Below are 22003 nucleotides of genomic sequence, written 5' to 3'. Positions count from 1 at the left end.
AGCACCACCACCTTGTAGGGCCAGCCTGACCAAGCAGTTCAAACCTGAGAGCGGAGCACAAGTACCAAATTACAGTGGGGTGAAGAAAATCGTTGTTTGTTTGCAAGGCCAGCAAACAAGCAATACAGGAGCCAAAAAAGACCTCTGGGCTTCAAGACGATGTTCTTCTTACCCTACACAAGACACCTTTAAATWCAAAGCCAACTACACCTTGCAATACCTATGGCTTCAATTCCGTTTTACTCTTCTTAGCATGAAGAATCCATTACAAGCATTGAGTTTGAGGAAGACTAAGACATAAATACCTATAAATCTGCATCACAGAACTGTCTATTTTATTGATCAAAATAGACAGTCACTTTCTAGTGGGCCGTGGGCATTCAGTCTTCAGTGGAGAAGATTTAAATCTCCAAGTCTGCCATKTCATTGCCTTCCTATGCTTGACTTCATAACAAAAGCAGCTTCCCCTAAATTAGTTTCTTTACAGTGTAGGATCAATTCAAGAAGAATTACATGCGCTTGGTAAAAAGCTTTTCTTCTTTGTTTTTTTGTTTGTTTCAACCCTCATGAGTTAATAGGATGCAAAGCTTTTAAGCGTATTTCTGTCCTAAGACAGAGCTGGCTCACAAAACTCTGTAATTCAACTTCTTTTATTTATTATAGTTGCTGGGGTTTCCAGCAAGGCAGTTGTAAAAAATGATGGAAAATATATAWACCAATTTTTTGCAAACCTACATCATTTTTGCACTTTTTGTCCTGATAGTTTACTTAGTGGTTACATGCCTGTAGATCAGAAAACAAAATTTTCAATACAATAATGCTTATAATTTCTGAGATACCAGTTGAGGGGGAAAAAGAAGTGTCCTATTCTGACGTTTTCCACCAATCTTTGCAAGTAATTTAGAAGTTCAATAGCACTAAAATTGAGGAGATTTTTCTTCTAAAATGTGGACATTTTTACTTTCACAGKCATTCTTTTCTTCTGAAACGCAGACATAGCCCACGTGGCCAACAACTTATATTTTATCTGACATTTCCTTACAAAAACAAGGAAACACATAATGARGAACAAATGCACTGTAGATAATCACCTTTAATATTGTGAAAATTTTTAAATGAATACAATTTAGAATAATTACATAGGAAAATACTGTTTGGGGCTCTTCCCTTCTGCCCACAGTAACAACCATAATAACACTGCAAAAATTTTGAGCTGAAAGAGCTGAAAGAATGAAGACTGATACTTAAGCCTTGGAAGTCTATCTCTATCCAAGATTTTAAAATCAGAACCAGTCTTTTGAAGAGCCCTCTGTAGCTACTGATGCTGAAGTTAAAGAGAGAAAGAAAGCAGGAGTTCTGTCACAGTCAAAGCCAACAGCAGAAGAACTGAAGAAATAATCAAACTTTGCAAGATGATGGCAGGAGGAAAAAGAGTTTCTAAGTTTGCTGAGACCCTCATCCTGCAATTGGCCTCCTCTGGTCAGATGAAGACCTGATAAAACCTCTTTCGAATGCAAAGACCTTCTCTGTCTGGATGTAGCTCCAAGGCTAGATGCCAGTATCAATCAAATTGATCAATTTATTTTTCAGTTAAACCAATTGATTTTAATAAATCAATTAGTTAAAAAATGCTTATTTGGCTTGAGATTCTATGACATGGTTAGACTTTCCTAAGTCAACAAACAGCACAAAAACAGAGGTACTGCCTATTTCTTACACATTAGAATCTGCTGTCCTAAGATTTGTGCTTGGTTTCGAAAGGTCATCAGAACCAGATTTTCATTCAGAGGGACAAAAAGGGAATGTCTAATGGCATAGCTCCTACTGAAGGCAAACTTGGTTTGGGATCCCAGCTTCCTGAGCACACACGGCTARCTGGGAAGGCAGCTAATGAGGGCAGGGTCCCCTTCTCTCATCACTTCTCTTGGTGACTGCATCACTCTTCCAGGGCAGAACCTCCTGCTGCCGCCCGAGGAACACAACGTTGCTCCAATTGTGTCCGAACCACATGGGAGCAGCACCTGGCCTGGAATACACTACGGGGACGATCCAAGCAGTCCAAGCAGGGGAGGCCTCCTGATGGCAATGTGTGGCCTGCGGGAGGCTGGGAGGCCTCCTGACCAAAACGTGCAGCCTGTGGAGGGATGCGAGGCCTCCTGACGGCGACGTGCGGCCTGTGGAGCAGGGCTGACACCGGGGCTCTCACCCCGAGGGAAGCCGCCCGGACAGCAAAATCTCGGGAGGCACCAGGCGGGTTCCCCATCACTGTGCCTGCCAGGAGCTACTGCGATGTAAAAGTGAAACGAGAGTGAATTCAGAACCGTTAATTAAAAATATTGCAAATGAAAATCTCTGGATGAAGTTAACGGGGGCTTGGAGGGGGTGGGTGACAATTACTGACATAAACTGAAGACAGACACTCTCATAACATAGCAAAATGCCACACTAGTGCAGTGAGATCCACAAGCAATTTGTGGACCTAATTGTTGTTTTAAATTCCTTAATATTCTTGCATACTCAAGCTGAAAAGGAAACATCCCTTCTAACAAATGATTTCACTTAAAGTCTCTCTCAAAAGGCATCTACATTCATGTATTTTTGTCATTAAGAAAGCGGGCACAGGAGAACAATTATTTATGGCTGAGCATTATGAGAAATATCTCTGAATTAAATTATTTTCAATAGTGAAAACTATTAGCACATGAATGGACTGACACTCTTCTATTAACAATACTGCCTCTCAAAGCACATTCTGCACGAGCTAAGAGATATGTGGAGTTCTGAGTACAGGCGCACAAACAGCCCAACGGGTACTGCAGAACATGCCGTTGTTTCTCTTCTGATGGTTAATTACACAGGGGCAAAACTGGGAAGACTCCTTTTATGGAGTCTTTATGAAACTCAGGAACAGCACACAGTTTTATGCCATTTGTGAATACAAAATAACACCAATAATCATGCACAAACGGCCAAATGGGATGAAGCTAAGGGYAGCCAGACTGGCACCGTGTCTTGGAGAGGCACAAAGACCAGGGACTTCAGACAAAGACCAGGGGCGTCAGAGGACCTTTCAGTGAAACACAGTTAGGRGGTGGTCATGGGTTTTGTTGGAATGGCTCGAAGACATTTAGGGTTGTAATTTGCCCGTGAACYGCTCTGTGCCTGATTTTGGAAGCCGAGCAGGGAGTGCTGAGCTGAAGCCCGTGGTGGTGGCGCCGCTTCTTGCGGCCCCGTCAAGCGGAGCTGCCGCCGGAAGGCCCTGAGTCCAGGTTCCGCTCGCGGCGACGGCTCCTTCCAACCGTGCTTGGTGACTCGGTGGGCTAGAACAGAGTCCTACCATTTCTGAACATGTCCAAGGTGCTCAAGCACTGCTGGTGTTCCAAACATTTCTGAAGCAATTTTTATCTTCACGTACCAGAGCTCTTTGCGTCTATACTTTTAAAGCATTTTCTTCCCCAAAATAGCTATTCAGAGCTTCTAGCATTTCACTTAGATCCCAAATTCMCTCCCCATAATGAAGAGAGAAGAAGCCACCAGTTGCACAAAAAGTCATAAAATGTAGATTTAAAATACAGGAATTAAATATGGTCTCTTTTTTTTGGGTGCATTTTCCACGTTACTACTCAGTAATTGTATGCTAATACTAAACCTGTACTTTCAGCAGCCTTGCTATGCCTCAGAGGATACCCGCCAGCTTGCAAACCTTAAAATACTGTGTTTTGCCCCAAAACTCCTTGTTTTGAGAACCACAACATCTGCATAAGATGCCCCTCTTGCTCCAAATGCCGTCTGTCCAGCTCCTTGGGCCCCCTGAGCCGTCCTCATACAGCAGAGGCTCCATGTGCAGCACTTGCCTTACTGCCCCGCAGCCGCTGCTCCCACTGTTGCAGTGTCTGTTTGACTGCACCAGGGACTGACTGTGAACCACTGGGCGCTTGTTCCCACTCACAGCATCCTACGCCACAACCACCAGCACGGCTAGGGGTGAAAAAAGGCACAAACGGCCTTGAAATACTTCAGTTACTGTGTTAGATGGCAGAGAGATGCGGGAGGTGCCAGACCAGCCCCCTTGCATGCCAGGTAGGAAAGAGGAGCTGTGTGTGGCCAACACCAGCCACGTGCAGCCAAGGCCTCGKCACGGGCACGGGCACAGGCCGGGGTTCAGTTCACCCATTGGCAGGGTGCAGTCAGAGGCAGGTACCACATCCACAGCGCAGAAATGTTTCCTGCAGTGCTGTCCTTCTGCTACCCTCATGCTACAGGCAGCCTTGGTGAGAGAAAGAAACCAAAMGCGAAGCCAGGAAGAACTGCCAGTTGTTTCTAGCTTCCTCACTCTTTCTGAGGGACTCCCTGGACCGTTGGCTTTAGCACCGCGTTCTTACAAGGTGATTTGCTTGCCTGATGTATCTCACTCAGCAACTAGAGTCTCCAAGCAGGCGATTTGGCTCAGACTGACTTTGGCTTTCTGCTCTTTTTGGGGAGCAGGGGCCTGAGTAAGGAAAGAGGAAAGGTAGAGGGAAGAGGCTTGAGGAAAGAGTTGATTAACTAAAAATTAGGGAGGAAGGGGCCAAGCTCTTCTCAATGGTGGCCAGTGACAGGACAAGGGGCAATGGGTACAAGTTGAAACACAGGCAATTCCATCTCCATGTGAGGAGGAACTTCCTCACTGTGAGCGTGCCAGAGCCCTGGCACAGGCTGCCCAGGGAGGYTGTGGAGTCTCCTTCTCTGGAGATCTTCCAAACCCGCCTGGATGCCGCCCTGTGCCCCGTGCTCTGGGTGTCCCTGCTGGAGCTGGACTAGATGATCTCTAGAGGTCCCTTCCAACCTCAACCATCCTGKGATTCTGTGAAATCGTGCAGTTTAGCTGATCCAGTTGAACTTCCTTTGATTCTTTTAATAAAACAAAGTTGTTTTATAGAGAAATCTTACCAAAATATATTGATTTTTGTTTCAGAACAATGATTAATGATACTTAGAGAAACAAGAACTTTTTTTTTTTAAAAAAAGGAATTAAATTTATGTTAGCCAAAATKTTTGACTTTCTCAGTTTTTACATATTGATGAGTAAATCACGTATCATTCCAGATCAATCTAAGCATTCCAATTTCATTACAATTTATATTTGAAAGGGCATGAACATGACAATCTGCCCAGGAGACAACTGTATTTTAAGAAGAGCAGAAATACTGAATAGCTGTGTCACCAGTTGYGGTTTTACTGGAAAGATTCAAATTCTATTATTAATCAAATCTATTTATTTTTGATACTTGAAGATTACAATGTTTTGAAAAAAAAATCATCAAAAATATTTTCCAGCATGAGCCATGAAACTTGTAATAATGACTAATTTGGGCACGTGGAAGGTCCAGAAGGGCCTGGGTTAGAACTAAAGGACACAAGTTTAGCTTCTTGCTAACCCTGTGCCCCTGTGCATCCATCTGATAGTATCAGTTGTCTTTAAGAAGCACCTGAGGTTAATATATAAAATCAATAACTGTTTTTCTAAACCACAGTTTCCCTCCTTGCCTACAAGACTGAGTGCAGACTAACGGGCAAATAAAATCTAGGAGTACCACCCTACGGAAACGTGGACAGCACCGGTACTTGGGATGTATCTACAGATCTTTCTGAAGGTGTAAAGGGAATAGTGGGTTGGAAAGGACTTTTCTGGGGAAAATCCAGAGGGGGATTTCTTCCTGGAGAACTGAGCTCCAGCACAACGGAAAGAGCCACGAACACAGATGAGGTCAACGCTACTGACGACGTGTCAGAGCTGGGCATCACTGCGACATGAGACAGGAGAAACATTTAGGTGTGCTGCCCTTTTTGTCTTCATTCAGTTAKTTTAGCCAGGACTAGGATAAGCTTATTGAAACACACTGGAAATATACAGCTCAGGCAAGTTCTGTCTGTATATTGTGAACAAAATAGTCCCTATGAAATGGTATCTGTAGCCTGCTTTGTTCCGCCTTTTCTCTCCGTACAAAACACCAGACCACTTCAGAAAATGCATCCAAAATGACAGGATTAGGTGTAGGCAATATTTAAACTCTACTGGATACACATGACACTGCACTACTGGATTATCAAAATGCATAACAGTAWGAGAAAAAGAAGGCCAAAGAAAATGCTCAATTGTAACCATATCTAAAGCATATGACAACCCGACAATCTGGCAGGAATTAACAGGTAAAAACTCCAAACTCTGACACGTCAGCCTACCAATCTGCACACTATAAGATTTTCAGCTGCTGTTTTGCCTTGGTTTTTTGGTACCCAGCAGCTTTTAACAGCAAACCAGCCCATTAATGGCAATATTAATTTCAGCTTTACGGAAGTGCTGTTTATGGATTTCCAAAGCCATCCCCAGTTCCCACCAGCATGCTACTGTTGCTGTGTCACTCCTGGGGTATTAAAATACCATCTCTGGACYTCTCCAGAGACGGTCCTGCCTGCGATGCCGATAGTCTGGTAGGCAGAGGGAAACCCACAGCATCGAACAGAAAAAAAATCTCCATTTGTAAGGCTTAGAAAAGTCATAAATATCAACACAAAGTGCAAGGAAAGCAGGACAAGAGAGAAGAGAGAGAATAAAATTAAGCACATGCAGAAAAAAACCCTTCCTTTCTAACTACATATACTTCAGTAAATTTCAACTTTGTTATTAGAAAATGGCAACATTTTTGAGATTTTTATAACAGATTTTGCATATTTTCTCCAAAATGTCTAACACTAATCCATGAGCATTAGTTGCCTAATGTTAGAAAAGCATTTTTATGAGCTAAGTGTGGCTAGGCATATTTTTCTTACCTGGCCAGTTTAACAAAGTTGACAGTCCTGAGCAGAACGTATTGTAAACGAAATCTGGAATAAGAAAAAGGGGGATGTTTAATTACAGTTTATTTTTATTATTATACTAATACAAATTAGTAACAATAAGTGGTTACTGCTATGTACAMGCTGTGAGTGGAAACAAATCGCTCTTAAAAATCTGCAAGGTCACTGGTTGTCCCCAGAAGTCCTGATGCTGTCAGGAATAAGTTTATAAAGAGTAGTACTAGAAACAACAAWATTACCCATGTTGTGCTAGTTGAAAGGGTATCTGTTATGTCAAGTTTGTGTCAATTTTTGTGTCATCCTTTTAGTCAAATACCACCATATGTCTATCATTATTTTCTTAGAGACATACTCAGATTTATAAMGTGTCTATCTGGTAAAAACATGTATTTCACATTAAATGGCCCTTGATGCACAGCTAATTTGCCTTCTGTAACATTTCACATAAACACAATGTAAAAAGAACATTATTGAGACTAAAATGTGGTTACTTTACATACTGGAAGATGCTAGGTGCTAGGCTGCCTGGGCAGCCTTCATGYCTTCAGTGAGCACTGAGTGTGATACAGCTGGGCAGGGTTAGTCACAGAGTGGTCTGCAGTGGCAACTCCTTTTCATGTGCTCTACGAATGGACATGCAAGCTTCAAGAACTGACTTAAATATATATATACACATATATATATATTACTTAATGTGTGGAGTGGAGGAACGCTCATGGAATCATATTCAGATCCTGATACAAAAGCTGCATCGTTTTGCCATGCTGCAAGCAATCTAATCACTGCGGTCTTGGACTGCCTCAGAAACACTGTGCAGTTCAAGTTCAGCAAATTCTTTTGGAGGAAAAACATTGCCCTCATTTTACAGATGAGTTACTTGGTGCTAAGAGATTAAGCTGAAAATTGAATACACTAATTTGAGTCACACGGGCCTCGTTTTTCAGAGGCCTGAGCCCCGCCTCAGTACTCTCTGCATTCAAGGCACCACTCGCAACGATTTCAGCTGCAGACACGAGCACCAACCGCTTCTGCAAATGGTAGGGGGGAACTGGAAGTACAAGAAATGGGAACATGCCATTGGCGACCACCTCGGTAAGCTCTGCTTAGGCCAAGCGCCTCCTCCTCCCTGCTCGCTGCCTCTGTGTGAGCTGGGGGTAAAGCTGAGCGCTGCGGGTGGCTCCGCGGGCACCGCGCGGCGCTCCATCGCACGGCTCCCGTTTCTGGTCCTGGGAAGCTCCCAGCTGCCGCTCACCTCCCGCTTCCCGGCTGCCTGCAGAGCAGCCTCTCCTGCAGCACGGAGCCCCGCGCAGCCGGGAGCAGGGCGGCTGTTCCCGGCTCCATCGCGGGCCCTGGACAGGCTGGGGGCACGGGGCAGTGCGGGACCCCCGCAGCGCGCTGGCACAGGAGGGGGCTGCCTTGTTGGGCTCTACCACCCAGCCACTTAAACAGTGTTTGCACACAGGGTTTCCTGGCAAGAAAAGGTCTGGTTGGGGTGGAAGAGGAAAATAACCTGCCAAATGAATCCTGTTATCAGGCATGGTAGTGTTCAACCATGACAACCCACTCCTTGAGGCCAGGGAACAACAGTCTGCATCCTTCGTGGAAACCAGCATCACAGAAGGGTCATTTGCTAGTGGATCACCAAATATTTGTTGACCACAAGGCAGCTGCGAGACCGAAGAATCACAGTTTCAATTCTGGACTCTGGAAACAGACTCTCATGGCATGGCCGAGAGGCAGACACATCAGTAACGACTCTTGGGAAAGCAGGATGAGGCAGAAAGACACTTCCTCCCTCCCGCGTCCATTCAGCAATTCCAGCACACCGAGGCCTAGGTCACGGGTGAGTATCAAGGTCAAGGTGCCTGGTTGTTCTTACTAAGTGGGAAACTAATGCTGGTGCTGCACTGAATTCTGCAAGGGGCCAGTAACCCCTTCCCATCAGGAAGGGCACAAACAAACTGCAACCCCAGCCACATCCACCCAGTTATCCGTAAACCCAAGGATATGCTGCCGGTAAAACACAGCATCCTCCTGGCTACATCAGTAGCCTTCTAACTTAGCCCGAATTATTTATCCTAATTTAAAAACTGGGATTTGGGTCAAGCAGCCTTGAGCCAAAAGGGCCATATCCTCAGCATCTCCTCAAGCACCGGCCCGTACACGGTATTTGGAAACTCCTCTCCAGTTTCAGGAAGAGGAATGATCRGACTTATCTTCTCTGTCCCAGGTCCAAACCACAGTGCTGCTACCAGCTTTGCACTGGTGGATGGACTCACGCGGTTGTGCAAGTCAACGTGTGTCAAACAGTTTCTTTCTCCTCAGTTCTAAAAGCAGGAAAGTTTGCAGCATGCTATTTGCCCCAAGCTCTTTAACAATAAAAATTAACTAAAATCTCATCAAAGTAAAGTAAATATACAATTATTAAAATGGCTAGCAGCCTCACAGAGCACGTAAGAGCCTCATCGACAATCTGCCTAGATACACACAGTTTGGGCAAAGCCAAAAACTATGAAAATATGATTGATGACAGGGTAAATGATAAACAGACAYGTTGCTTTTGCAAGATCTGTTGCGCACGATCCGATCTTTTGAGGCTTTATATGGAACCGAACTGGAATGAGTTTCAACAGAAAGAAAGCAGGAAGCATATCCCAAACCTCAGCTGCCATCCACTCTTACTGTCCCGGGTCAGAGGAGGGATCCGGATGCGTTGCAGCAGGCTTTCAGGGGCAGCATGATGTGCAGGAAAAGGCACTAATGTGGATGGAGGGTAACTAGTAAGAGCCCAAACACATGTCCTGGGTGCAGCTGGGTTTTCTTGGGCACAACTCAGAGCCGAGGAGCACAAAGGGCCTCGCTGCCCCAGGGGGCTGGCGCTCCTGGGTCCAAAGCCTTAGCTCCGGCCTGAGCTCCAGCCAGGCTGGAGAAGCCTGGCACCTCTCTGAGACCTGCTCCAGGGGCKCAGCAGGCACCTCGGCCGGCGAAGAGGGGCCTTCACGAGCAGCGATGAGGAGGGGCCTTCATGAGCWGCGATGAAGCGCAGGCGGGACTGAAGCGAGCCTGCCTGCCGGCCTGCAGCGTCTGCGGGCACAACCACCAGCCTCCAGCGCCCAAGTGGGCCACGTGCAGCCCATGGGAAGCTCCGATACGCTGTGACAACCGTCATGGACCTCTAAGGATGCGGTTTTTACAGCCACTTTTCTGGAAGAACCATGTGTTGCTCTATTTTCAGCCTTCAAACATTTAACGGTAATCCTATTTTATGCATATTCATTTTGAGTCGTTTATAACCAGATTTGCAAAGGTATTGATTTCCATGGGAGCTAAGGGCTAAATAACTTTCATACAGAGCCACATCGTTCATCCTATTAAACCTCTATTGAAAATAACATTTATTGTCTGCATACAAATCATTATGAAGCAGGCAATATTCAAGGAAGAATTCAACGGTGAGAGAAAAGCCCAATTAACCAGGAATTCAGTATCAATGCAAAAGTTAGGAAGTTGCTTGGGGATGTATTTGCCTGAAAAGTCATTGAGGAAAGATGAAAAATGAAGTTTGTTCCATCTCTCCTTCCAAAGTGGTATTTTCACTTCAGATCTATGTGATTAATTTTTACAACGTGAAGTATTAAGGCTCCTACAGAGCAACAGAAAAGCAACAGGCAGCTGCTCTCGCTTATAGTTCTCGGCTGTTCGCAGAGAATTAAACTTTTTTCTGGCTCTGGTCTTATGGTAGTTAAGGTTGGGTCARCTGAAGAATGCACATTTCAAAGAAGACAATGTAGGAAAGCTTGAGGTTCCCAAGCTTGAGCTTCTTCCTTCCAATTTTACACGCTCATATGAAGGAAGAGAAAGAAATAAGTGCCAGTGGAAATGGACGCTGTATCATTAAAATAAGGATTTTTTTAAGTACTGAAAACTGTATGTTTTAAAACTGTAGACTCAGGGAATTTTATTAAAGAATAGTAAATTCTCCAGCTAGCAGTGTAACCCCCCAAGGCCATTATGTGCCTCGGGCGCACTGAAAGGGCTGGGGACGAGGAGGGGGGAACCCTGCGCCCCAAGCCGCGCTGCAGGGCGGCCGGTGCTGCACTCCGCAGAGCCGCCTCGTCCCACCGCACGCGTGCGAGCGGCGATGCCTTTCACACGGGCTGGCTGCACCAGCCTGTATGTTACACCAGACTGGTTACACCAGCCCCTGTTACACCAGACTGGTTACACCAGCCCCTGTTACACCAGACTGGTTACACCAGCCTAGGCTAGGCAAAACGCTCGGCTCCTCGCACGCGCGACGATGAATGAGCTGGGGGAACTGGAATTCCTGGAAACTCCTGGGCTCCCGCGGGCAACTGCTCCTAAATGCCTGTCAGTTACTCACAGCTCTCCGCTCCACAGTCGGGTTTCTGYTCTCACACTGCGTTCAGACACAGCACTCCCCTTTCGGGTGCATGGCGGGAGCTATTTGTTTCTCAATTTTCATCCCTACCTATTCCTGTTTCCTTAGAAAGCCACCCCTGGACCCAACAAGGGCCTTCCAGGGTGACCACAAGGGTGCCAGGGCCGTGGCTGGGCCAAGCGCACGGTGCCGACGCTGGATAACGTGAAGGGGCTTCGTCCTTGCCATGAAGGGCTGGCCCTGGAGCCCCCATCGAGGGGTGCCAGCCCCCGTGGTGACAATGGGCGGGTGCCCCTGCGTTTGAGACTTACTCAAACAGCATTTCATGCAGTGGTCAAGCCTCGGTGATCCTACCCGTGTGGTTTGCAGAAGGGACTAATGCAAGAACCATGCAGAGGCTGCATTGTTCAGGGGTACACGCAGCTACCCTCAAACCTGAGCATCAGCACAGGTTTGTTAAACAAGGCCCTTATTAGGCTGCTAAAGCAAAATGAAAGTCACATTACGTGGCACAAAAAGTATAAAGTATAAAGCAATTCAAAATGTGCTAGTTTAAATAAGATTAAGTACTTTTTTCAAAAGCAAAATTATATGTTTCAAGAGCAAAAGACTAATATTGGACACAGTGATTGATAACTGCTAGCATAAATAATAATTTTCTTAATCCTGAATAAAAATTCTGGGGTTCTTTATTCTTTCATGATGCTTTAAAAGAAGGTCTTTTTTTTGCATATGTATATCTTCAACTGACCAAGGTTACAGCTAAAAAAAAGGAAAAAATTCTTCCAGTTTCTCATGTAACGCCAAAACTGAACTGGATATTTTTGCTAGGAACAAAGAAGCTCATGGAGTTTTCTGTGTTTGGAGCAAGAACATAAGTACAAGTAGAACTTCCCTGTCCATCAGACATGTTTCTATACACTTGCACCTACTGTTTAGAGGGATTTTCTTGATTTTAGGGGAATTTTCTCCACAAATATACAAATGACACAACTAAATGAACTGAGCTTCTTCAAGCCTCTTATACATGTTAACTGTTTTGGGGGGTAAAAACGCTTTTTTTTTCTTCCTGGTGAGATCTGTTCCACTCTCCAGGGCTTGATGCTTATGTGAGTTCTCAAATTCAGGGTGGAGTTGGACTCAAAACAGTGCAGAGTTTAGTCTGGGTTCCCCATCCATAGGAGATTGGCCTCTTTTAAATGTAATCTGGTGAAATCTTTCTTTCAACAGGCTGATAGCAGAGACATTGCTATAGATGCAGAGCAATTCCATTAAATCACGTAACTGAAAAAAACCCCACACAAACAAACAAACAAAAAACCCCTCAATCCTGGCTCACTACATTACTGCTCCTTTTTATATATAAAAAAATGCGTAGTGAGTGTTACACTGGTTATTTATCTAGTCAAATAACTTGTTGGCACAATTTCAGTTAAGCTTTGTAATTTGTCTTCTAACATTTTTTATACACCACATGAATAGAAAGCTGCATTTCAAAGAACTGTAAAGCCACAAGTTATATAACAATGGCTGCAAAGTGGAATCTGTTTTAATTCATGAGAGGTATAATTAGCACAAGAGAAATTAATCACATTATATTTCAGTGCATCTTTAAAATGTTCCAGATGTTTCATGCTTTCAATACTTCGTTTGTGTTTACTCAAATCCTTATTAAGCAAGACTTATATAGGAATGGTACACAGAGCTGTCAGCTAATCATCAAAATGCCCTTTTTTTTTCTTAAATAGTCTAAACATGAGAAAATTACATTCTGTTTGTTGCTTCCCCCCACCAAGCAAACCAAGCAGAATCCTCGACGAAGAAACCTCTCCAAATACAGGAGGAGCGGTGAAATGGCATATGCTGCTTTGCTCCCCTCTGCCCTGTGAATCTACAGGCCCTTAGCAAAGGAAAGAAAATAAAAGCAGGAAACAAACTAACACCTCTTCCTCCCCGACCAATTCTCAAAGACAGTCCCCTATKAATATTTCATGCTCCAAACGCAGTCTGAAACTTGTTCTGCTCATTCTTGTTCCTGAATTATTCTCTACCTTAAGATTTTGCACTCTTCCCCAGCTAAGYTCCTTTCCCTGTTCATCTTTACGGGCACAGCTCCAGCATTCCCAGTGCCCTCCCTTCTGCTGGCTACGTCGCCCCTGAACAGTTGTCCTCCTGGGTCACGTCTCCCACCCGTAGCTATCTTTACCTCAGGAACCAGCTGCTTGGCGCGTGGCGCCCACCTGYGGGCCGGGCCGGCGCCCCTGGGCCTCGCGTCGCCATGAGGGGAGCGCCCGGCGGCACCAGCGCCCGGCCTGCTGTGCTCGGCCAGCCCTGCGCCCCAGCACAGGCCCCGAAGCTGGCCGTGATCCCAGCACCATCCTCACCCCCCTCCTTCACCCCGGGAGAAGGGTCAAGGTCACCCCCTTCTACCCTCTTCTCTCCGCTAGCGCCCTTTCCCAGCTGAAGGGAAGTCTTTCAGGAGTCGTTACTTTTCCTCTGGCTGACAGAGAAACCCRACCCAAGGCCTACTATACAAAATGTTCCTCTGAGCTGCAAACTCCAGAAGTCTTCTGATTTTTGGTCCTGCTGTGATCTCTTCCCTATCCATGCACCTCCACCCACAAAGGCTAGTCTATGAGTAGGTAAATGCAAGAAATCCCTATCTCTGTTCCAGTAGGGGCTACTGCCACTCTCTCCCACTTCACTTTCATAGTCTTCCTCTCTTTTTCAAATTCTTTATATATATAAGTAAACACATATATATGGAATTATATAACACAGTAAGGGAACAAATCTTCCTGCTGGCTCTCCTCTTTCCTTATTCTTCTCACATTTCTTCGTTCCTGTCCCTGCATGTCCGATCCTTTGGAAACGGCTCAGAAACATCTCAGTTTTAGTAGCATTCCCTCTTACAAAGCACTCGCTTGTTCTCCTTGCTCTGACACTGCATCCCTTCTCAGCAGAGCATTTGGCAAGGTAGCCTTCTCTCATTCCCCATCGCCTCCTCAGACCAAGTATTTGATCATTTTCTACTTAAGTAAGTGATCTCCAACCACAGCATATAGATCTGTCCTCCTCTAAGAAGCGTCTTTTGTTTCTGACACAAATATAGTTCAGAACAATGTTGAAATTTCAGTCTTCTTAGATATGCTGCTTCCCCTGTCTTCTCAGCTAAGTGGTCTAAGTTATTAAGGAAGTCCTTGGTGTATGAAGAAAGTGCACACACATATTTTCCAGCTGAAACACTTCTTTGAGGTACCTCAAAAACCCCGATTATGAGAAAAAGCCAAGCACTTAGCAAGCACTAGATACATATCTTCACAACAGCCCCTTAGAGAACCCATTTTTACCTGTAGGGGACTGAGGCACTGGAAAACTGCTCACACTGTGCAACCACGCAATACTTGTGGTGCCTCAGGAACCAAAGCTAGGTCTGTGATACACCAGACGAGAATGCTCACCAAGAGACTGTCCTCGCCACTTCCTAAACGACGCAGGTTCCCCAGATGTGCCCTCATGGTTGCCCCATGTACACCTTGATCTGTGCGTACTCGATCTATTTTGTTCATCTTTAAGACAGAGAAGCAGGGTGTCTTTTCCTTCCCCTATCCAGTCCCGGCCAGAAACTGTTTAGCCAGTTGTATTTTGCTGTCGGGAGCACTTCTAATTTTAGTCTTGATACAATGATGATTGGATGTCCCTAATAACTATTACCAGATGCAGTTAAAAAATAGAGGGGAGAGAAGAAAGGAATGTGTTATGTGTGGTTTCTACACAGAATTCCAAAGCAGTTGGGAAGTCTATGCTATTTCTAGTATCATCTTGTTGCTCTAATTCTGAATGTCTTTTGTTTTGGTTATGTCTGTGTGGTTTATTTTTCTATAGAAAAGTATTGTGCATTTTCTGTCATCTCTCTTTTCATTTACTCATTAAAATACCTGCAGTCTGCTATTCCCTCTGATTACAGATTTTTGTGTGGAAATGTAGAGGCTGTTGGCCTGTCTACTGTGCATCTCAAGCACCATTTATAAAAACTCCATGCACTTTTGGGTTATGCAAACAGAASTCTTTTATAGTAGTGCTATCAAAAGAATTATAGAACCCGCAGGTGGACTTAGGACAAAATGAAGACAGGTGTTCACCCATACATCAAGCCACTCCAAGTTCTGTCACCTGCTCTGCAGAGATGGCTCCACAGTATCAGGGATGGACATTGCCTACACCGGAATATCAGCCAGAGGTAGTTATTGTGATTACCTCAGTACAAAACCTCAGGGGCAAAGTCATTACAAAGTATTTGATGTATCAGAATACTTAGGTCTGGTGACCTGGAAGAGCAGGGCAAGAGGAGGGAAGGGTGATGAGGAGGACACACTGTTGTTACACAGGTGGCCAGTGTAGACAAAAATCATAAATATACATTATTTCTGTATCAGGTACACGCTTGGGATCTGGGAATTTTTCAACCCACATTAAACAAAATTATTSTTTTCCAGGACTAAAACAATACCATCTCCAGAGCTGTATTTCTGTGAATTCCAAGACACAATGGCAAAATATTCTCTCTAAATAGTTGCAGTTTTATGAAGCAGGCTATCTGCTTCAAATTTAAATACCCTCCATGCTTCCATGATCATAGTAAACTCCTGCACCAAGTCTATGGTTCGTCTTCTTTTCTCTAGGCGTTTCAAGAAAACACTGAAACAACACCTGTGAATGTGAAGACCATTTCAACAACTTTCAGTGTCCAGTGTGTAATGCACTTGCAGTCCAAGTGCACAATGGTTGTGTGGACCTGTCTTGAGCACAAGGTGCTCAATTCTACCAATATCTATTATGCCATGCATCCATAGGCCTATTAGAGCCACAATGCCCCATTATGTGTAAGTGAATGTCTAATGAAGTTATCTCAATTTACGGCTGTGTCCTGGATCTTCAGTCTGGGCTAGACTGAATTAAGGAACAAAAAAAAAAAAAAGGCATTCAAAACAAGCCCCTGCATCCTGTGACTTTGGCAAGATCTTAAACCATAACAAGGCCATGAAGGAGCTTGTGGCATTTGCAAGTACCAACATGCTAACACTTAGCTTGATATATCTTACAGATGGCAGTATTTTGCCACAGCAGGGAGAAGATCTTGGCAGGGAAGCACAGAAAACAATAAACATTGAAATTTTTAGAACTGGATTTTCAGAACCTGGCCTCCATATTTGTGACATCTGAAGCTGGGCTGGAAACAAAGCCTTTAATTTCCTCTGCAGTTTTTGCCAAGAACAGAAGGAAATCTTGAAGAACGGAGACAAAGCACGAGGCAGACTTGGGCAAGGTAAGGATCTTAGGCAGAGGTAGCAGGATGCCAAGGTGTCTTCCTATGGCAGTGGAGGAAACACTAAGGTGGTGTCATCTCCTGCAGGGTGAAAGCTGAGGCTACCAAAGGAAAAGCTTAGCTACCAATAAATCCCATTGCTCATCATGCTGGCTAAAGCTTTAGGGTACTAAATGTAAAAACCTCCCCAAAAGAATTTTGTCAACAGAGTTTTCTTCTCTTTCTGAATTAGCATTAACTTTCTCAGACAGAGAACTTTGCATACTTATAAAATCACCTTAACCTAAAGAGGCAAGAAAATGAAGAGCATGGCTGATTCAAAAGCAGGACCCGGGAAGGAAATTTTTGGCTTCATCCAGGACAACCTTCTCTTCAATAGTCTGAACCTCATGCAGGGTTGCAAAAAAAAGGGCAATCTACTGCATTCCCCGCCCTGCCCATGGTGGGGTGGCCATGGGTGGCCACAGGGCCTGGGCCAAGCCAGGAAGGCAGCCCCAGGGGCCAGAGGGTTTGGGGGAGGAGAGGATGCTCACTCAGGATCCTAACACATGTATTTTATACTCATAGATAGCATATGAATCCAAACTACTACACTTCTGCGTGTGCTGGCAGTGACTAAACACAGCCCATTGCCTCACTGCCCTGGCCAACCCAACTGAGTCAATAAGGGAAAGTGGTGGTTAGAGCTCTTCTTCCCATGGGAGGCTCCGCTCATAATGAATCCCCGTTCCTCYGGGAAGAGAGGAGCCAGGCGGGGCGGTGAGTCATTACTGCTCTGCTGCAGTGCCCCTCAGGCAGCGCAGTTCTGCCTCATCCCTGGTACGGGAGAACCCATAAAATCCCAGGACAGACCCGAGAGATGGTGCCTCATGGTGCCCTGCTGAAAGCAGCACAGACCTCCTGCGAGCCAGAGGGTAACGGTGCAGGGACCTTACAGCCTCACAAGCAGTACTCGCAGCAATGTCTAACCCAGGGCACCAGCCTCTCCTCACAGGACTGGTCCTCGGCCTCTGACTAGAAGCTAGGGGCAGTCGGTAAGATAATGCAAGGTAACCTGCCAAAATATCAGGAGATTTTAAAACTGAGATGAGAAAAGAACATACACACATCCCTGCACTTGCGAGCCAGTGTATAAACTGTGGGGAAAATGAACTTCATACAGGAGCATCCAAAGTTTAGTTTCATTTTTATGTGTTGGCAGATGAAAAACACCACAGTGGCACTGAAGAGGAAAGCCTTTGGTTTGTATTCTCCAAAAAAAAGGCTACGTAGTCCTTTGATTAAATAGGATTGGGAATCACTACTACAAAGCRCCCATCATTGTAGCAGCTGGGCTCTTCCTGAGTAAATTACATCTGCACTGCACGGCACCGACTCAGTTTGAAGGAGCTATTTGCTCTTCAACCCATTCTTTAAGGCCCTAAAAGAAATTTGCTGAGAGACTGAAAGAATGTTTTTTAACAATCATCCTGCTGCTGGTAGTGGAAATGCTTTATTGAGGAGTGCCCTGAAAGATGTGTTGCGAGGYAGTCTTTCCTACAAGAGAGACTCATTTACTGAGGATGCTATTTTAGAAAGCCAGCTTGTCATTTTGCAGCATTTTTCATTTCCTCCCCTTCACTGCTTCATGCTTAAATAAAACCAGTCAAAATGATGTGCTCAGCTTCCAGGTTTTTATTATTAATCTGCATGCAGTTTCCTGCTTCTGAAACAATGGGCATTACTCTGAGCGCGCACAGCGAGGCTCTCAGTTACTCAGCGCAAGCAAATGAGTGCAGGATCCTTGCAATGCTTTCCAGGTAAARGGAAGCCATACAAGGCCCTTGTATCCTCATGGAAAACTCTTCCCGGCTGCCGCCAGACACACCTTCAGCTTCCAAGCTGGAAATTCAGCTCAAATGACCCTGCTGATGAGGCTGTAACCATGAGGAAGGAGGTTTACACCACCTAATAGGCTACAACAGCAACAAGGCAAAAAGCAGCTGCTGGATTTTTGCTGGCGCGACATAAAATTCTACCTTAAAGAGCTGCCCAAAGCTCATCAGAAATGGCTAAATTTCCAATACTTTTTCCAATGAATTGCTCAATACTTTTTCCTTAATCTGCACTAGATGAAAGCTTTTTAAAAAATGAGCAAGTATGACTCATTTTTATGACCAATGCACCACTTGCAAAGCGCTTCCCAACCAGATTGCAGTTCAAATAAGACATGTGTATTGCTGCAAAACAAAATATGCTGGCTGAACAGAATGTATTCATCTACATTAGTCTTCCTTTCTAAATCCAGCACACTGGGAGCTAAATTAATCTGCTGAGTGCTAAATTCATCAGCTGAGAGGTCCTGTAGACGGCGGCGGGCGCCTGGCACGCAGCGGCCCGCGGGCCTCGCTCGCGCCGGAGCCCTCCGTGGGCCCTCTCCGCCATGGAGGCAGCGGCAGCGCCGCGGCCATGCCGCCGACGAGGCCGGGCCCTGGATCTCGCCGGCCCTGCATGTTGATGTGCAGCTGTCATCCCGCTCCAGGGAATACAAAGCGCTTGTGTGGCCGCCGCGGCGCAGCAGGACGGCAGGACGGCGTACGCGGAAGCGCGTTGCCGTTCACGGAGCTGGGCTAGCCCAGCGGAGCGGGCTGTACTCCCATAAATCCTTAATCCAGGGGTATTTTCAAAGGGCTAAATAACTGAAAGGAAACAACCATTGTGAGAGACTGTMTTCTGAGCAAGGTAGGCTCTGCCGCTGCAGCCACGTAACAGAGACAGGCTGCGCTGCTGGCAGTGCCCGACAGCCTCGGGGCCTGTGTCTGAGGCACCACAGCAAGAGGGGCCCCGAGGGCAGCGACGGCAGCGGCGCAGGCTGCACAGCGTGTATCATGGGGCACTGAAAGGGAAGATTATGCTAAAAAGGGAGACTTTAAAAATCCCTATGAACACCGAGAGACTGCCAGAAATAAGGCACTGGGCAGAGGCGCCTGAAGCTTGCCTTAACTCGCTGCCTTAATGTCCAAAGGGGATGAGCTCGTCAGCTTGGCAGTCAAGCCCCTGCGTCCAAGTCCACAAGGCTATAGTGACATTTTAGTGCATTTTGTCCATTCTTACAGTGCCCGGGCCCTATTTTTCTCACAGCTTCTGAAGACTTGTATCAGCAGAAGGCTGATGTTGGCGCCCGTGCTTTGCAGCACCGAAAAGGCRCCGAAACGCAGCACAGTTGGCCCGCGAGYGGATAAGGGGGCTGCCCCCGCTCAGGTCTCCCGCAGCCAGGCCGACTGGCACGTACCTTATCCRGGAGACTCACCCTTATCCGGGAGACTCACCCTTATCCAGGAAACTCACCCTGGGCTACCCCGTTACCAGCCAGGGCACCCAAGAAGTTGGACCTCGCCACTCAGGCACCAGCACAGGCACCAGAGAGGGTGGGCACAGTGATCGAAAAAGTCTTTATAATCCAAAAGCATATATAGAAATCGTACATGCCCACATATATAGAGAGATTCTTTACATTTCTTTAGCTACTTGCTGGGTGTATTTGCAATTCCCTTGTAAACAARACATGCTACAAGAGATAAAGTCAAGAAAAAGTCAACTGTGTGCATTAGGATGGAGTATTTTCACATCTGGTATTTACAACTGAAAAAAGAACATAATCAGGATTTATTTACTGGTGCAATCATATGTAAGCTTAATGCCTGGTATGAAATTATTCTTGTATTTTCAGTTTCAAAGAACAATAGAAAAAGACTTCCTCTAAATGCCCAAAATAAATCTCCTACATACTACAGATAAGCTAAATAAAACCATTAATCTGAGAAAGATTGTTAGAGAAATCTACATCATCATGAGATCAAACTTCAAGTAAAATTGTACCAAAAATGAGGGAAACCTTGTATGGATCAGGAAATGAAGCAACGGACCTACTTTAGCTTTGAGCTTATTACTGAAAGCGGGTTTTATGATTTGCCGTGCATAGTTAAAAGTGCTACCCAGACAAATTACAGCTGCTCTTTTAACCTGAACAGAAGATGGCAGAGCTCCAGCCAATGTGAAGAACGGCTTCCAGGCAGGATGTCAAATCGCAGCCCCCTGGGTTCCAGGATGATGGATTGAACCTTGAAAGTTGCAGCAGAGCAGCATATGTGATGTCTGCACTGTATTCGGATCACTCGCGGATATATTAAAACGTGTCCATGCATGTTACTTAGAAGTTCCATTTTACAGCTTTAAACTAACCATTCAGAAGAAAATATGTTTTTTTTTTTTTTTTTTTTGCAAAGGTAAACAAACAAATGCTAAGAAGGCAATACTGATTTAAAGGTGAAAGCGCTGCTTGTTAATTTGTTTTTCTTTGTTTACTATAGAGGAAATTAGGTAATGATGCAGCCAACAGAGCACCATTTTAGAGGCCAGATCTCCTCACACAACCACTGGCATACAACGTCTGTCCATTAGGGAAAAAAGCCACACTTCTTGTGCTACCAACCACTGCAAGTACGTTTTAACTATTAATCTTCCTCTTTCACTTTTTTAAGGGGCACAAATACTCCAAATTTTAGACTTCAGCCACACTTCTCCACCTGCTCATTCTTATACATTTTTTGATGCACCATGATATCCCTAATTTATTTATTTTCCTCTCTCCAGCATCCCTATTATTCTTGAGAACTGCTTCCCTGCAAATGCCCAATTAAAAAAGCTATACTCCAAAATATCTCTTAGAAAGCCAGGGAAAAGAAGTAGAGAAAACTATTATCACTAACATCATATGCTGAGATTACCATGCAGTTTATTCTGCTTTTGTGCTTGCAGAAGGGCTTGCTGCAGGCAGGGAACATCTCCCGCTGAGTGCGGTGGGGCACCCAGCCCAGGAAGCGGGTTCTGCTTTTGGTCTGTGAGTATCAGCAGCGGTTCAAGAAATAAATCCACAAGCAACATCACCACAAGTGCGTGTGTGCTAAACCCCAGTGAAGTTTTTAAGTGAAGGAGATTCATGTAAAGACACACTGCAATGCTTTCAAACTCTGGGTGAAAGCAGTGCTCCTAAAAGACTACGGCAGACTCAGCTGGAACCCACGCTCCAGTAGAAGTAACAACAAACACAATCAGTAGAAATTTAACATCCAGCAATCCCGTCACTTCAAAATAATTGATGCTTATGGCATTAGAAGGTCTTACATTGGCCAAGGCCACATGAGCAAGCTGCACAGCAGGGCTGGGGTCGGCAGGAGCCCCCGGTTGCTCGCCTGCACCAGCCCCTGCCGTCCGCCTAGAGCAGGCTGCTCAGGGCTCTGCCCGCCCAGGTTTCAGTATTACCTCCCCAAAACGAGGCCCCACATCTGCCAGCACAACCCGTGCCACTGTTTGGGAGCAAAGCAAAGGGAGCTTTTTTCCCCATGTTTAAGAGGAACCTCCAGTGTTTCAGTATGTGTCCATTCCCTCTTGCCCTGTTA

At 45.3% G+C, this 22003-nt stretch overlaps 1 long non-coding RNA gene across 1 annotated transcript in view; it reads right to left on the bottom strand.

The window, feature by feature from the left end:
* Positions 1-22003, bottom strand: part of LOC112942849 — a 90374-nt gene that overhangs the window by 55172 nt on the left and 13199 nt on the right. The window contains exon 2 of the long non-coding RNA XR_003248464.1: positions 6811-6864. This is a non-coding gene — a long non-coding RNA (uncharacterized LOC112942849). The remainder of the gene's footprint in view (positions 1-6810; positions 6865-22003) is intronic.

Source organism: Nothoprocta perdicaria, unplaced genomic scaffold, assembly GCF_003342845.1.
Source record: "Nothoprocta perdicaria isolate Ctin4 unplaced genomic scaffold, notPer1 scaffold_135, whole genome shotgun sequence".
NCBI lineage: Eukaryota > Metazoa > Chordata > Aves > Tinamiformes > Tinamidae > Nothoprocta > Nothoprocta perdicaria.
Note: the sequence above shows the minus strand (reverse complement) of the source record. Positions and strands in the feature narration are given on the sequence as shown.